The following is a 16,016-nucleotide window of genomic DNA, read 5'->3' as shown; positions in this document are numbered from 1 at the left end:
ACTTCTTGGTCGTCGGTGATGAGGAGGGTCGTCGGATTTCACGTGTGTGCATCATTTTAACTTTTGATTTTAGGGTCCTAGTAGTTTAGGTTTTTGGATCATTCGACGTCTCTGGATTTTTATCCGGCAAGGCCGCCAGCAAGGACCTCGGCACGTAGAAGAGCAGGGCATCGAGGAGGTGGTCGCAAGCACGGAGGTCGTCATCGTCACCTTCCCGGTGACAGGAGACCAGTAGTCATACCCGCCGTTTTGACAGCATTTTCAAAGAAATTCAAAAAAAGAAGAAAAAAAATAAAACTTTCGCATTGTGACATTATATCTGACCTAGTTTACAGGAAAAATAATAAACTTTGACTATGGTAAATGTCTTAATAATAAACTTTCAAGCCAAATGATCAATTTTATGGCCACTTTCATGGCATAGTTTGTTCAAATAATCTCATATTATGCACAAGGGTGCATATTGGAATGGCAAACAATGTTGCCTAAGAGAGTTTTCATTTTCTTTGCATGGAAAATTCATTTTCCATTTTTTGAGTGCCCGGATTGAGTTCTTTTTGTGAAGGACCTACCATATATTTGTTGCAAAATTTGAACTGCAGCTGCCTCATAGTTTGCTCTTTATTTTTTCACAATTTTCTAAAATACTAGGCCATATGGTTGCTCTTTATTTGCCTCATATAAATTTTCTAAAATACTAGGCCATATTTGATTCACAATTGATCAAATGGTTGGGTGTCAAAAGAGTTGATCCACCTCTCGTGAAAAAGACAAATTTCCGCTGATTCAGTAGGAAGCGGGTCAAATTTGAACTGCAGCTACCTCATAGTTTGCTCTTTATTTTTTCAAAAAATCATTTCTAGATACATACGTATCTATTTAATCAGAGAAACATCAAAAGTTTTCCAAGATTCAACCACTAGCTAGGAACAGTCAAACCCGCTGTTTTGATCGCATTTTGAAACGGGCATAAAAAATTAAAAAAAACAAAAATTTAGAAAACCTTCGCGTTGTACCATTATATGTGAGCAAGTTTCCAGGAAAAATAATAAACTTGTAATACGGCAATTATTTTAAAAAAGTGTTCTCAAAAATGAGCTATCATGCGTGAAGATTCATGGCTTTCAAGCCAAATGATCAATCTTATGACCACATTCATGGCATAGTTTGTTCAAATGATCTCATATTATGCACAAGGGTGCATATTGGAATGGCAAACAATGTTGCCTAAGGGAATTTTTATTTTCTTTGCACGGAAAATTCATTTTCCATTTTCCGAGTGCCCGGATTGAGTTCTTTTTGTGAAGGACCTACCATATATTTGTTGCAAAATTGGACCAAATAAATTTTCTAAAATACTAGGCCATATTTGATTCACAATTGACCAAATGGTTGGGTGTCAAAAAATTTGATCCACCGCTCGTGAAAAAGACAAATTTCCACCGATTCAGTAGGAAGCGGGTCAAATTTGAACTGCAGCTGCTTCATAGTTTGCTCTTTATTTTTTCAAAAAATCATTTCTAGATACATAAGTATCTATTTAATCAGAGAAACATCAAAAGTTTTCCAAGATTCAACCACTATCTAGGAATGGTGAAACCCGCCGTTTTGACCGCATTTCGAAACGGGCATAAAAAATTCAAAAAAAATCAAAAATTTGGAAAACCTTCACATTGTGTCAGTATATGTGACCAAGTTTCCAGGAAAAACAATAAACTTGTAATATGGCAATTATTTAAAAAAAAATGTTCTCAGAAATGAGCTATCATGCGTGAAGATTCATGGCTTTCAAGCCAAATGATCAATCTTATGGCCACATTCATGGCATAGTTTGTTCAAATGATCTCATATTATGCACAAGGGTGCATATTGGAATGGCAAACAATGTTGCCTAAGGGACTTTTTATTTTCTTTGCACGGAAAATTCATTTTCCATTTTCCGAGTGCCCGAATTGAGTTCTTTTTGTGAAGGACCTACCATATATTTTTTGCAAAATTGGACCAAATAATTTTTATAAAATATTAGGCCATATTTAATGCATAATTGACAAAATGGTTTGGTGTCAAAAGTTTTGACCCACCACTTGTGAAAAAGAAAAATTTCTGCCGATTCAGTAGGAAGCGGGTCAATTTTGAACTGCATCTACCTTATTGTTTGCTCTTTGTTTTTTTCCAAAAATCATTTCTAGTTACATAAGTATCTATTTAATCATAAATACATGGTTTGGTGGCGATACGTCGAGGTTTGGATGTGGCCCAGGGCCCCAACTCCAAAGCGCGTAAACTCGCATGCCCGTCGCGTGGTCACCGCGTGACCTTGGCGTTGACATGCTTTCTGGGAGGCCTAGCCATGTCTAGTGGGTTGGGCACTCTCCAGGTAGGTGCTAGGAAGAAAATTACAACATAAGAATCTCACGAGGAGATTGACCTATGCTCAAAGATAAATTAGCAGCCATGTGTTTGATTAGCGGTATGGGAAATGCACATGGCCAATGGGCGTGAGTTTTGGCTGAGGATGATCATCTACTAAGGAGAATGTCTTCACAAATTTTTAGCTCAAAAGGAGGATCCTAGGTGGTACTTGCTTTGCAAAGTACCACGCTGGACAAAAATATGAATGTTGAAGCTGGGCTCAAAATAATGAATGGATTGAGCTGAAATTTGGTGGAGGATGGTTATTTGGGCATAGGAAAGCATTGTAGAAAATTGATACCATTTGGACATGCCAAAGTAGTATTTCCTTCACAATGCTCTTCTATGGACAAAAACTTGGGAAAACTAGTGGGAGAGATTGGATGAATGAAATGAGCTAAAAATTGGTGTAGGTAAGTTGCATAGGTATGGTCATGCGCTGGTAAATTTTCAGATCATTTGGGTAAGCCTAGCTAGTACTTACTTCACAAAGCTTCTCTCGAGGTAGAAACTTTGGAAATTTCCTGAGAAAGATTTACTAGGAAAATTGAGCTGAATATCATCATGTGGCAATCATTTGGGTATGGAAGAGTGCCCGAAAGTTTGAGGGTAATAGGAGGGGTCTATATAACACTTGCTTTGCAATGTGCCAATTTGGCCATAAAATATAAATTGAACCTGGGCTCACATAGATGATTTGACTAAGCTGCAATTTGGAGGAGGGTGATAAATTGGGCATATGAAGGAACTGTATAAATTTCATGTCATTTCGATATATAAAAAAGGTACTTCCTTCACAATGCTTCTAGGTGGAATTTTTTTTTGGAAATTTGCCGAGGAAGATTTGCTAGGCAAATGGAGCTGAATTTTATCATGCGGTAATGATTTGGATAGGAAAGAGTGCCCAAAAATTCCGAGGGCAATCAAGAATATATAAATAGCACTTCCTTCATAAAGTGCTATTGTGAACAGAATAGAAAAATGAATATTTTTGAACTAGGCAAGGAAGGATTTTTACATATTTGATGAAGATATGACCCAAAGAATTTATGCGATTTTTTTGGGAATTTTGGGAATGACAGAAATATAGGTTGCTTCACAACCTAGGGCAAAAACTGCCACATGGACATGACACATAGGCAAAACTGATGAGGTGGCGCCTAGTCATAGCAACCCACCACAATTTACAAGGTTATGACCATCTATATTGGTCATGATCAGCTAGAAATAAGGCAACAGACCAGTGCTATCTTTTTTATGACCATTTCGTGTAAGGAAATTACGAGCTTTCTGACCAAAATGGTCGTTATAGTTTAGGGTTTGGAGCCCCCGAACAGCTTTTGACCAGTTGGTCTGAAATGGTCATAGATCTATGACCAATTCTTCCAGAGTCACTGACAGAAGGTCACTAGTTGACATATTTCTTATAGTGTGAAGCCTCGACGTAGACAATGCGGGGAGCTAGCAGTGGATGAAGTGAGCCAGTCGAGGAAGGGGACGTTTGCAGAAGGAATGGAGACCGGAAGCCGACACCAACTCAAGATAGCTTTTGGCATCAATAAGTATCGAGCACGATCGATGTGGTGGGCCGCCTACATTTGATTAGCTAAGAGAAGATCTCATGGAATAAGAGACAATGGCTAGCTGTCGGGTACAGCCCCAACAACACGGTGATTACGAGATGCCACTAAGACGCTTCTGTTTCATGTATGAAGCTTGCAATCTCATTTTGTAAGTCATCTACTTGCCTACCTCTTCACCGCGAGGCATTCCTTTCAAAAAAAACTTGCCTACCTCTTCTACTTGCACTAAATTGTCTCTTGCTGAGCATGCATCATATGATGTAGGGAGTAGCAAATGAATTAAATTGCCGCTATACCATAGAGATATTGAAAGCTAGTGTTTTTTTTGGAAATGAAAGCTGGTGTGTGCAGCTGCATTGTCTGTACCATTGATTTTATAATGATGCTATCAGCTTGTAACAACAGTAGTTCATCCTGATGTTTTCAGATGTTTCTTGAAGTTCCCTGATGCTCACATATCACTGGTCCAAGGTGCGAAATGGGTTGTGCTGGAAATGAAAGCTAGCTGTGGGTGCTGCCCCGGGATTGTGCTGGAACTCAGCTCTATTCTTCTGATTGGTTGCACACCATATTCATGGATTGCAAATTTGGGCCATGAAATGTTTGGCCTTGGTACTTCTGTAAGAATAGCGTAGGATTGGTACACAGATCAGTCGTAGAATCAAGATAGGGTAAAAACTATCACTGGACATGAAACTGTAGAAAGACAAGTAAACATGGTGGTGAAGAATATGAAATGAGAATTTTAGAATGTTTTGAGGAGACAACAAGCTTACAACCATAAAGCCATAGATCTCCTGGAGCAGAGCAGCCTAAACAACATCCTCAATAATAACATGGAATTGTAAGCACATGAAAAAGAAGTAGGTTGTAATCAAGTAAAAATCAAGGATGAAGCTAGTGAATGGGTTTAGACAAGTAACCTGCATTTCAGGCTTCCGGTTGTATCTAGCTGATTTTTTTTTCTATCTCATTTTCGTTTCGGGTTGTTGGATGATCTGGACTTAAGACTTAACCCTCGGCCGCAGTGTCATACCTTTGTTCGCTACATTTTAGTACACAGACCTCAAGAAGCTCAACCTAAAATCCATTGTCAATACCCTCCTGGAGTGAACTCATCGCATTGTACTAAAATATGTACTATTGCGTCCATTTGTCATTTTTGTACAGGTCGCATATAGTCACCTTTAAGATTCAAATTTTATACACAGAAACTTGTATCCATCCTCTATGAGCATATTTCTTTTTTATTTCTTAATCGAAAAACGAGCATGACTTATTTTATTTTTAAACATATGAAGCGTATTTGTGAGGCATATGACAGTATAGGCTTTAGATGTCCTTAGGTTCAGAAAATTATTTCTAAACAGAAGAGTAGAAGTAATGAATGCTAACAGTCTCTGAATGCCTAAATGTAGAGTGCCAGCCACTTGCTATTTGTTTCTCAGTCATAAGAGGGTTATCATTAACCACATGTATAATGATCAATTACAGAGCACTGCATCAAAATAATAATGACACGATGCAGCTACGCGACTACACCTACTACTGAGCACATAGTTTACGCACAAAAATAAGAGGAGGCTGGAATAGAAAAAAGACCACACAACAGGTCAATCATCCACCCTGTACATTAAGCAACAACATTTAACTTCTTCATGCCCTCTACTTGGTCTTGTCCAGACCATGATTGTGAAGCTTATGATTGATCTTGATTGCAAATGATCTTGTCGGCTGAATTTCTACAAAACTTCCAGCAACTGGTTTTGCAAATAAAAAAGTGCATTTTTCTGTTCCGTAAGGTAAACGGTGTATCTTGAAGTAATAATTTAGGTCAGTGGTAGTGGGGGCAGGTGAGATTTGATTAGTGAGGCCAGTAAGAGAAGTGATGTCAGGGCAAGTAAACCAAGGCATGTTGTAGAAATTTACCAAGGATTGAGTCAAGGATGACTAGAAATCCACAATGCATTTCATGTAGATTGGGCAATTGACTTCTTGCAGCATGGGACCAATAGTGAAGCACTGAAACATCAGCGTAAACTACTTGGAAGCTACCCATTGGGTTGGGGGTAGTTGGGAAAAAAAATCCAATTTTCCTGAGCCAGAATTTTTTGTGGTGACTAGGACTATAAGGGACAGAACAAATAGGAGCAAGATCTGCTTCTTTCTTTCATGATTAGATCACCTTGATGCTTTACCCAGCCAAGGAACAACATAAGCTCCAGTCCCCGTGCTAGTTCCACCAAAAAATAACATGCAGCCACTCCATTTTTCCAACAAGACATACAACAAGATATTGCAGCTTGGCTTTGCTCTTGTGCTGCTGAACTGCTTGGCCTCTCCTACCAGTTCCTGCACGGAGCAGGAGAAGGGCTCCCTTCTCTGTTTCCTCGTCGGGCTCTCACAACACGGTGACCTCGCTGCGTCTTGGCAGCATGGCACGGATTGCTGCCACTGGGAAGGGATCACCTGCATTACGGATGAGATTGTTACGGATGTCTTGTTGGCTTCTAGGGGTCTTCAAGGGCACATAGCTCCTTCCCTTGGGAAGCTCCCTGGATTACTGCGCGTCAACCTGTCAAACAACCTGCTGTCTGGTGGTCTCCCGCAAGAATTGGTCTCCTCTAGCAGCATCCTCAACCTTGACATCAGCTTTGACCGCCTAGAAGGAGACCTGCATGAGCTGTCATCTACCCCTGCCTGGCCACTAAAGGTGCTGAACATCTCGAGATATTTGTTTACAGGACAGTTTCCACCCTCCACATGGGAGGCCATAAAAGAGTCGGTCGCAGTCAACGCCAGCAACAACAGCTTTACTGGGCAACTACCAACTCATTTCTGCACCATCTTTCCATCCTTGGTTGTGCTTGAGCTCTCTTACAACCAATTCAGTGGGAGCATCCCCCCCGGAACTAGGTAGCTGCTCCATGCTCAGAGTGCTCAAGGTTGGCCACAATAACCTGAGGGGGACTCTCCTAGATGAACTCTTCGATGCTACCTCATTGGAGTTCCTCTCTTTCCCAGGAGTGGTTTACAAGGAACACTTGAAGAAACGAATATTGCCAAACTCACCAATTTGGATACCCTTGATCTAGGAGAGAACAACTTCAGTGGCCAGATTCTGGAGTCTATAGGTCATCTCAAGAGATTGGAGGGGCTCCATTTGAACAATAATAACATGTATGGGCAGCTGCCATCAGCTTTGGCCAACTGCACAAATCTCATAATCATCGACCTCAGCTACAACAATTTGAACGGGCAACTCACCAAGGTAAATTTTTCCAACCTACGAAATCTCATGTCTTTAGATCTTATACAGAACAACTTCAATGGCACAATTCCAGAAAGTATTTACACTTGCATAAATCTAGTCGCACTGCGACTATCTTACAACAATTTCCATGGCCAACTAGCCAAAGGGCTCGGCAATCTGAAGTCCCTGTCGTTCCTATCACTTTACTATAACAATCTTACAAACATCAAACATGCACTTCAGATTCTTGGGAGCTCCAAAAACCTCACCACTATTGGGCGCAACTTCCAGCATGAGACCATGCTAGTCGATGACATCATTGGCAGTTTTGAAAATCTTAGGTTTCTTGCTATAGGTAATTGCCCAATATCTAGAAAAATACCTTTCTGGATATCAAAGACAGAAAATTTAGAGATACTAATACTGTCTAACAATCAACTCACCGGAACAATACCAGCCTGGATCCAAGCTCTACGCCATGTCTTCTATCTTGACATATCAAACAACAGCCTCATAGGGGAAATTCCGGCAGCATTGATGGATATGCCAATGCTAAAGTCAGCAAACCCAAGGGTCTTCATATTGCCTGTTTATCCAGCTCAAACACACCAATATCGCCAAGCCTTCGCTTTCCCTATATTGTTGAATCTAAGCAACAATAAGTTCACTAGTGAGATTCCCTTGGAGATCGGTCAGTTGAAATCCCTCCATTCACTTAATTTGAGCTTCAATGACTTAACATGACAGATCCCGAAACCAATATTCAATCTCATAGACCTGCAAGTTCTAGACTTGTCCAATAACAATCTCACAGGTGCAATCCCAGCTATGTTGAACAACATGCACTTCCTTGCAGTGTTTAATTTTTCTAACAATGATCTAGAAGGTCCTATTCCATCTGGAGGCCATTTTAACACATTTGGGGCTTCGAGCTTTGATGGGAATGCAAAGCTCTTTGGGTCTATGCTCATTCATGAATGTGGTTCAGCAGAAGCACCTCCAGCCACTGTTCTATCAACAGAACAAACTGATTACAAGGTGGCATTTGTGATTGCCTTCAGTGCGTTCTTTGGTGTAGGGGTGTTGTATGATCATATAGTCCTATTGAGGTATTTTGGCTAGTACCCCTAGTTGGGTATCTGTTTATATCAACTTCGGCAGTAAATAAGCTTCTCCTCTAGGTACGATTCATAAAATCATAATTAGGTCTACATAATTTTCCAAGATTAAGGGTTATTGTATTTCTTGGAAATGTACAAATATGTAATATGTGGGACAATTTAAACTGAAGCGGTATAAACTCGTCATTTTCGACTCTGTGCATCTCTGAAATCTTTTAGAACAGAAAATGCATTGCAATTTTCATTTTGTTATTTAATCTCATCTTTTAGTTAGTTAATTAGCTAGCTTTTTGTTTCTAGAAAATGACCGCAAGTTTACCCATGAACGTTGCTGGTTGTGGCATGCATGTAGTGCCCAGACCAATTCTTTAGCTCCCAGTTAGCATACCGAAAAGGCTTTCGACCCGCTTTATTATATATAAAGCACCGAACCTCATACATCCGAACCATACAACATGACACCCCAAACACACACACCCAGAGGAAGATACAAAGGTGTCGAAGATCAGCTAAGCCAACTCGAAGCAAACAACAGATGTACAACAAGCATCACTACGAAGATGACGGAGCCCTCCACCGAGAACAAGCCACCGTGAAGGACGTAGCTGACCGCCGACGAACCTTGCGCCCCAAGGTAGTGCCTTCAGGAAGGACACGACACCATTGCGCCGCCACCACCCGATCCAAAGGATCAAGATTTTCATCGAGAGCAACACGGGGGATCAGGAGAGACCACGACGGAGCCTACAAGAAGGGGATGACGCCCGCGGACGCCACCATCGTTGGTCTGACCATAGTCAGACAGGGATTTCACCCCGGCATGCCACTCCACCACTGACCAGGGTGCACCACTGCAACAGATCGCCATGCCAGAGCCACCCCACCGCCTACGGGACCGGGGCCGCCAGTCCGCACCCGAGATGCGAGCTCCGCCCATGAACATCGCAGCTCCCACCGCAGAGCCACCGCCCTGCCACCCGACACCCCCAATGGCCGCCCAAAGGAGCGAATCTCCACCACCAGTAGACCCCTAACAACATCAGAGCAGCCAGTGCCGACAAGCCTTGACAGATGGGGCCGGAGGCAACCAGGCCAGGGGAAAGAGGAAGGGGCGGAGCGGTGTGAGACCTCGACCAGCACACCCCCAGGACGGTGACGGGTGGGTAGACCACCCATCCCTCCAGTCAGCTTCCTCACGTTGCCCCCTGCAACGCCCCACCACGGCATCCAGACAGATCGCAAAGAGCATGCCGGACACCCGCCGGACGATGAGGACGCCCGGATGGTATAGATCGGCCCCATAGACGGTGACAGGAGGTGCCCCGCCGGGCCTCACACACTGGCCACCGACAGCCGCACGAGCAGCAGTAGACACGCCCGCGCCCCGCCGGCAGGCGCCCCGCGCCGTCCGTGGCCACCAGGCAGCAGTTCTGGCCGAGCCAGACCAGGCCACTTTCGCTCCTACCAAGGACGCGCGCGTGCCCACGAAGCCCACCACGCCGCCGCAACCCCGCCGCTAGCGCCCACCGCCGCGCCCCTCGTCAGCACGACACCACGCCCGCCGCCGTCGGCCCGCACCAGCCGCCACCGAGAGAAGGGAGGAAGGGCCCCGCTTCTACCGACGCTGGCGGGCTTCGCTCGTCATCGCGCCCCAGCGGCGGCGAGGAGAGGAGGGAGGGCTGAGGCAGCGGCTAGGGTTTCCCTCCCGGGTCGCTCGTGGGAGCGACACGGGAGGGGGAGGGGGAAGGGTCCCTTCTCTTATGTTTTATTTCCTTCCAGTTAGCATAGAGAAAGGTGTCGACAAGTTGGTCGTGTGATGGCGCGACAATGGCGGATCATGACCGAATAAGTAGGGCAACTGGCAAATTTTAGTTCTTGCACTGAATAAACGGAGAAGAAAATAGAAAAGTAGCAATTCAGTATGCTACGCAAAACCACTCGTGCCCTTGTTGTCTTCATCGAGCTAGAGCACCACTTCAACTACAAGTGGTATCAAAACTCCATTTGGGTCCATGGTGGGCTAGTGGTTAACACACTCCAGCCCACGAACTCGCTCTCGAGCTGGCGGGTCATTCACCCTGGCGCCGGTTACAGGCCGATGCAGATCATCGCCATCTCCAGTTGCACATCACAGATGCGGTCCGACGTGTTGCAGCAGGCATGAACTGATGGTGTGCAAGGGAGTAGTGATGCTGTGAGGGAAAGTTGTAGGGTTGCTCAATACCCAACGCTCACGCGCACCAGCTACACAGATGATGTCTACTACACAACCTTCTTCTTGTAGACGTTGTTGGGCCTCCAAGTGCAGAGGTTTGTAGGACAGTAGCAAATTTCCCTCAAGTGGATGACCTAAGGTTTATCAATCCGTAGGAGACGTAGGATGAAGATGGTCTCTCTCAAGCAACCCTGCAACCAAATAACAAAGAGTCTCTTGTGTCCCCAACACACCCAATACAATGGTAAATTGTATTGGTGCACCAGTTCGGCGAAGGGATGGTGTTACAAGTGGTATATGGATGGTAGATAAAGGTTTTTGTAGTCTGAAAATATAAAAACAACAAGGTAACTAATGATAAAAGTGAGCACAAACGGTATTGCAATGATAGCAAACAAGGCCTAGGGTTCATACTTTCACTAGTGCAAGTTCTCTCAACAATAATTACATAATTGGATCATATAACTATCCCTCAACATGCAACAAAGAGTCACTCCAAAGGCACTAATAGCGAAGAACAAACGAAGAGATTATGGTAGGGTACGAAACCACCTCAAAGTTATCCTTTCTGATCGATCTATTCAAGAGTCCGTAGTAAAATAACACGAAGCTATACTTTCCGTTCAATATATCATAGAGTTCATACTAGAATAACACCTTAAGACACAAATCAACCAAAACCCTAATGTCACCTAGATACTCCAATGTCACGTCAAGTATCCGTGGGTATGATTATACGATATGCATCACACAATCTCAGATTCATCTATTCAAACCAACACAAAGTACTTCAAAGAGTGCCCCAAAGTTTATACCGGAGAGTCAAGACGAAAACGTGTGCCAACCCCTATGCGTAGGTTCATGGGCGGAACCCGCAAGTTGATCACCAAAACATACATCAAGTGGATCAATAGAATACCCCATTGTCACCACGGGTATCCCACGCAAGACATACACCAAGTGTTCTCAAATCCTTAAAGACTCAATCGGACAAGATAACTTCAAACGGAAAACTCAATCCATTACAGGAGAGTAGTGGGGGAGAAACATCATAAGATCCAACTATAATGGCAAAGCTCGCGATACATCAAGATCGTACCACCTCAAAAACATGAGAGAGAGAGAGAGATCAAACACATAGCTACTCGTACATACCCTCAGCCCCGAGGGAGAACTACTCCCTCCTCGTCATGGAGAGCGCCGGGATGATGAAGATGGCCACTGGTGAGGCGTTCCCCCTCCGGCAGGGTGCCGGAACGGGTCTAGATTGGTTTTCGGTGGCTACGGAGGCTTCTGGCGGCGGAACTCACGATCTATTGTGCTCCTCGAAGTTTTTAGGGTATATGGGTATATATAGGAGGAAGAAGCACGCTGGTGGATATTTGGGCTGTCCACGTGGCAGGAGGGCGTGCCTAGGGGGTGGGCGCGCCCCCCACCCTTGTGGGCAGCCCGGGACTGTCCTGGTCCATCTCCAATACTCCGTGGGCTTCTTCTGGTCCAAAAATAATTTCCGTGAAGTTTCAGGTCAATTGGACTCCGTTTGATTTTCCTTTTCTGCGATACTCTAAAACAAGGAAAACACAGAAACTGGCACTGGCTCTGGGTTAATAGGTTAGTCCCAAAAATAATATAAAAGTGCATAATAAAGCCCATAAACGTCCAAAACAGATAATATAATAGCATGGAACAATCAAAATTATAGATACGTTGGAGACGTATCAGCATCCCCAAGCTTAATTCCTGCTCGTCCTCGAGTAGGTAAATGATAAAAACAGAATTTTTGATGTGGAATGCTACCTAACATATGTATCCATGTAGTTCTATTTATTGTGGCAAGAATATTCAGATCCATAAGATTCAAGACAAAAGTTTAATATTCACATAAAAATAATAATACTTCAATCAAACTAACAAAGTAATCATGTCTTCTCAAAATAACATGGCCAAAGAAAGCTATCCCTACAAAATCATATAGTCTGGCTATGCTCCATCCTCACCACACAACGTATTTAAATCATGCACAACCCCAATGACAAGCCAAGAAATTGTTTCATACTTTTGATGTTCTCAAACTTTTTCAATCTTCATGCAATATATGAGCGTGAGCCATGGATATAGCACTATATGTGGAATAGAAGGGTGGTTGTGGAGAAGACAAAAAGGGAGAAGATAGTATCACATCAACTAGGAGTATCAACGGGCTATGGAGATGCCCATCAATAGATATCAATGTGAGTGAGTAGGGATTGCCATGCAACGGATGCACTAGAGCTATAAGTATATGAAAGCTCAACAAAAGAAACTAGTGGGTGTGCATCCAACTTCTTGCTCACGACGACCTAGGGCATTTTGAGGAAGCCCATCATTGGAATATACAAGCCAAGTTCTATAATGAAAGATTCCCACTAGTATATGAAAGTAACGACATAGGAGACTCTCTATCATGAAGATCATGGTGCTACTTTGAAGCACAAGTGTGGTAAAAGGATAGTAGCATTGCCCCCTCTCTCTTTTTCTCTCATTTTTTTTGTTTTTTTGGGGCCTTCTCTTTTTTATGGGCTTTCTTTTTTTTCGTCCGGAGTCTCATCCCGACTTGTGGGGGAATCATAGTCTCCATCATCCTTTCCTCACTGGGACAATGTTCTAATAATGATGATCATCACACTTTTATTTACATACAACTCAAGAATTACAACTCGATACTTATAACAAAATATGACTCTATATGAATGCCTCCGGCGGTGTGCCGGGATGTGCAATGAATCAAGAGTGACATGTATGGAAGACTTATGAACGGTGGCTTTGCTACAAATACGATGTCAACTACATGATCATGCAAAGCAATATGACAATGATGGAGCGTGTCATAATAAATGGAATGGTGGTAAGTTGCATGGCAATATATCTCGGAATGGCTATGGAAATGCCATGATAGGTAGGTATGGTGGCTGTTTTGAGTAAGGTATATGGTGGGTTTAAGGTACCAGCAAAAGTTGCGCGATACTAAAGAGGCTAGCAATGGTGGAAGGGTGAGAGTGCGTATAATCCATGGACTCAACATAAGTAATAAAGAACTCACATACTTATTGCAAAAATCTATTAGTTATCTAAACAAAGTACTACGCGCATGCTCCTAGGGGGATAGATTGGTAGGAAAAGACCATCGCTCATCCCCGACCGCCACTCATAAGGAAGACAATCAATAAATAAATCATGCTCCGACTTCATCATGTAACGGTTCACCATACGTGCATGCTACGGGAATCATAAACTTTAACACAAGTATCTCTCAAATTCACAACTACTCAACTAGCATGACTCTAATACCACCATCTTCATATCTCAAAACAATCATCAAGTATCAAACTTCTCATAGTATTCAATGCACTTTATATGAAAGTTTTTATTATATCCCTCTTGGATGCCTATCATATAAGGAGTAAATTCATAACCAAAGCAAATTACCATGCTGTTCTAAAAGACTCCCAAAATAATATAAGTGACGCATGAGATTTCATCTATTTCTATAAAATAAAACCACGCCACTATGCTCTAAAAATATATAAGTGAAGCACTAGAGCAACAACAAACTACTCCGAAAGATATAACTGAAGATCAATGAGTAGTCGAATAATTATGCAACTATATGAAGACTCTCTAACATTTAAGAATTTGAGATCTTTGTATTTTATTCAAACAGCAAGCAAAACAAAAGAAAATAAAATGACGCTCTAAGCAAAATACATATCATGTGGTGAATGAAAATATAGCTCCAAGTAAAGTTACCGATGAACGAAGACGAAAGAGGGGATGCCTTCCGGGGCATCCCCAAGCTTAGGCTCTTGGTTGTCCTTGAATATTACCTTGGGGTGCCTTGGGAATCCCCAAGCTTAGGCTCTTTCCACTCCTTATTCCATAGTCCATCGAATCTTTACCCAAAACTTGAAAACTTCACAACACAAAACTTAACAGAAAACTCGTAAGCTCCGTTAGTATAAGAAAATAAATCACCACTTAGGTACTGTTGCGAAATCATTCTAAATTCATATTGGTGTAATATCTACTTTATTACAACTTCTCTATGGTTCATACGCTCCGATACTACTCATAGATTCATGAAAATAAGCAAACAACACACGGAAAACATAATCTATCAAAAACAGAACATTCTATAGTAATCTGGATCAAACGTATACTTTTAGAACTCATAAAATTCTCAAATAAATTGATGGATGTGAGGAATTTATCTATTAATCATCTGCAAAAATAATTAACTAAACAGCACTCTCCAATAAAAAATGGCAGCAATTCTCGTGAGCGCTAAAGTTTTTGTTTTTTACAGCAAGATCGCAAAGACTTTCCCCAAGTCTTCCCAATTGTTCTACTTGGCACAAACACTAATTAAAAGCATAAAACCACATATAACAGAGGCTAGATGAATTATTTATTACTAAACAGGAGTAAAAAGCAAGGATCTAAAATAAAATTGGGTTGCCTCCCAACAAGCGCTATAGTTTAATGCCCCTAGCTAGGCATGATGATTTCAATGATGCTCACATAAAAGATAAGAATTGAAACATAAAGGGAGCATCATGAAGAATATGAATAGCACATTTAAGTCTAAACCACTTCCTATGCATAGGGATTTTGTGAGCAAACAATTTATGGGGATGATAATCAGCTAGCATAGGAAGGCAAAACAAGCATAACTTTGAAACTTTAAGCACATAGGGAGAAAAGTTGATATTATTGCAATTCCTACAAGTATATATTCATCCCTCATAATAATTTTCAGTAGCATAATGAATGAATTCAACAATATAATTATCACATAAAGCATTCTTTTCATGATCTACAAGCATAGAATTTTTATTACTCTCCACATACGCAAACTTCTTCTCATGAATAATAGTGGGAGCAAACTCAACAAAATAATTATCATGTGAGGCATAATCCAATTGAAAAATAAAATCATGATGACAAGTTTTATGGATATCATTATTCTTTATAGCATACAAGTCATCACAATAATCATCATAGATAGCAACTTTGTTCTCATAATCAATTGGAACCTCTTCCGGAATAGTTCACAAAATAAAGTCATGACCTCTCCAAATCCACTTTCATCAATATAATCATCATAAATAGGAGGCATGCTTTCGTCATAATAAATTTGCTCATCAAAACTTGGGGGACAAAAAATATCATCTTCATCAAATATAGCTTCCCCAAGCTTGTGGCTTTGCATATCATTAGCATCATGGATATTCAAGGAATTCATACTAACAACATTGCAATCATTCTCATCATTCAAATATTTAGTGACAAACATTTTAATGCATTCTTATTCTAACACTTTGGCACAATTTTCCTTTCCATCATACTCACGAAAGATATTAAAAAGATGCAGCGTATGAGGCAAACTCAATTCC

At 41.8% G+C, this 16,016-nt stretch overlaps 1 pseudogene; it reads left to right on the top strand.

Moving 5' to 3' along the window:
* The first annotated feature begins 6,249 nt into the window (after window positions 1-6,249).
* Window positions 6,250-8,469, top strand: LOC125516558 (uncharacterized; annotated as a pseudogene).
* Window positions 8,470-16,016: the final 7,547 nt, after the last annotated feature.

This window comes from Triticum urartu, chromosome 6A (genome assembly GCF_056163025.1).
Source record: "Triticum urartu cultivar PI428250 chromosome 6A, HENAU_Tu73, whole genome shotgun sequence".
Taxonomy (NCBI): domain Eukaryota; kingdom Viridiplantae; phylum Streptophyta; class Magnoliopsida; order Poales; family Poaceae; genus Triticum; species Triticum urartu.
Note: the sequence above shows the minus strand (reverse complement) of the source record. Positions and strands in the feature narration are given on the sequence as shown.